The sequence below is a fragment of the Nannospalax galili genome, unplaced genomic scaffold, assembly GCF_000622305.1.
Source record: "Nannospalax galili isolate Female #2095 unplaced genomic scaffold, S.galili_v1.0 C49552059, whole genome shotgun sequence".
In the NCBI taxonomy this organism is placed as follows: domain Eukaryota; kingdom Metazoa; phylum Chordata; class Mammalia; order Rodentia; family Spalacidae; genus Nannospalax; species Nannospalax galili.
The window spans coordinates 1-2,267 of NW_008480250.1; the positions used below are offsets into that span (position 1 = coordinate 1).

Below are 2,267 nucleotides of genomic sequence, written 5' to 3' on the forward strand. Positions count from 1 at the left end.
TTTTCTAACATTGGTGATCCTCCTTCCCCACTCTGACCCCAAACCTTCTCCTCCCCAAGAGCTGTGATTGCAGGTTTTTGCAGCATTTAATGGACTTGCAATGTGCTAAATTCTCTGATGTGTGATGCTGTCTGTGTAAGAGTGTTGATGCTGAGACAGATGCCAGGAGACGGGTGGTAGATCTGACAGGGAAAATGTTACCAACCAGGCAGATGTAGAGTTTAGCGCCTGCTGTGTGGTCCCTTTGGCCCTGGCCCTTGGTTTTCTCTGGGCGTCTGCATGCTTCCCCTTCCTGTTCCTGTGATGACGTACCCTGACAACAGCAACTTAATGGAGAGAGGGTTTGCTTTGGCTCAGAGTCTGAGAACAGTCCATCCTGGCAGGGAAGTCACAGTGGCAGGAGCTTCAGGCAGGCGAGGTGAGCACTCAGCTCACTCTCTCCTCTGGTTCAGGTGCCTGGCCCCTGACACAGTACCGTCCAGAGTTAAGGTGAGTCTCCCACCCCATTCATCCCAGTCTAGAGGATGCGTCTCAGGTCTGCCCACAGGATTGCGTCCCAGCTGATCTGGATCCTGCGAAGTTGACGATATTAACTGTTCACAATGTTCTCTCTCTCTGCAGAATCTACGCAGACAAACTTTCTCTGGATTATTCTAGTCTTTGCTCTAATTTTTTTAATGGCAGCATGTTATTTTCATGGAAACAGGTGAGAGACTCCAAAGCAAAGCCAGCCTTGTGTCTTGGACTTGGCTCCAAGTGTTAGAATCATAGTGAGCAGGAGGTGTGTGGGATTCTGGGGAGTGGTGCTGTACTGTTACTGTGTGTGGTTTTCTGGTGTTGTGTTGGGGAAGAGCTTTGTCACCTGACCACCTGTGGTGCTTTGTGACTGGGTAACATTGTTGTGAGGCCTCCCTCTGTCTGTCCTTAGGATACAACTCTCACTGTGCATTGAACCTGACTGTAATTTTTCAGACCCTGACTTTCGACTATGTGGAGACTATATAATGGTTCTCAAACAAGTAAAACCACAGCAAACAGTCAAATTCCTTCTCTTAAGACTCATATTTTGTTAAATCTCAATGCACTTACTTACACAAGTTATGCATGGTTTGACCAGAGATTTCTGACCCTCACTGAATATTTGTAACACTCTCTCTAACTGTGGCACACACCGTGAAACCATGTGCGGCTTAGAGGCTCAGGAGACCTGTGTAATTGTGTTGTTTAAAATGTTGTAGATTGAGGTGGAGAGCTAGCTCAGAAGAGTATTTAATGTTCTGGCAGGGGATCTGAGTTTAGTGCCCAGGTCCCATCTTAAGTTCTCACAGCTTCCCGTAACCCCAGCTCCAAAGAGATTTGATGCGCCTGGTATTTGCAGGCACTTGCAATCATGTACACATACACCCTACCCAGAAACATGCATGTAACTAAAAATAATAAAGATAAAAGTTTTAAAAATATTGTAAATTATAAAATATTGCTCATTGACTGACAAGGCAACATCTTTAAAAGCTGATACTGCTCATCGAAACTGCATTCTGGGAAGTGGACCTGTCAGTCAACAGGAAAGGGGCTGCTGATCTACCACTGATCAATGTCTTGGGCCTCTCTACTGGCTGGAGCTCATCCAATAAGAAACTGGGTATACCAGGCGGGGCATGGTGGCTCATGCCTTTTTCCCCAGCACTCTCAAGACAGAGGTAGTCAGATCTCTGTGCGATCGAGGCCAGCGTGGTCTATAGAGTGAATTCTAGGCAGCCGGGGTGGAGCGAGACCATGTCTCAAAAAGACAAAAGAAGGGAAAAGAAATCTGCTGTGAAGTTGTCTTTGTTGTTTTTGTGCTACTGATGATGGTTGTCTTTTTTTCCCCCCTTCGGTGGTTCTGATGTCCAGGTACAGATCATCACTGGTGAGAAGTCTTAACTGCAGAAGGGACCAAAGCCTGTAGCTCAGCCTGGACCCGATGTTTATTTCCACAGATCCGTCCCTTTCCTCTTCCCTGCACCCTTCTGTTTAGCCATATAGTTTTGCAGTGTCCCCTTCTACAGGACCATCCCTTGACTTTATGGTAAATTATGTGCCTTACTGTTTCCTAGGAAAACTTGAACTGTAATTAGAAGAATAATTTAAGAATTAAATTATCTTCTATGTGTGTATATGTGTACATGAAAACAAAACTTACCCAAACCTTTCAGCTACAAGGAAAGTAGTCTAAGTGGGAACCTTTTACATCTAAGTGGAATTGGAGACATATTCAATAAATAAAT

The 2,267-nt window shown here is 45.2% G+C and overlaps 1 long non-coding RNA gene across 1 annotated transcript; it reads left to right on the forward strand.

Moving 5' to 3' along the window:
- The first annotated feature begins 618 nt into the window (after positions 1-618).
- On the forward strand, positions 619-2,143 carry LOC115069155. Its single transcript, XR_003848443.1, has 2 exons — positions 619-706; positions 1,894-2,143. It is a non-coding gene; the product is annotated as an uncharacterized LOC115069155 (long non-coding RNA).
- The last annotated feature ends 124 nt before the right edge of the window (positions 2,144-2,267 follow it).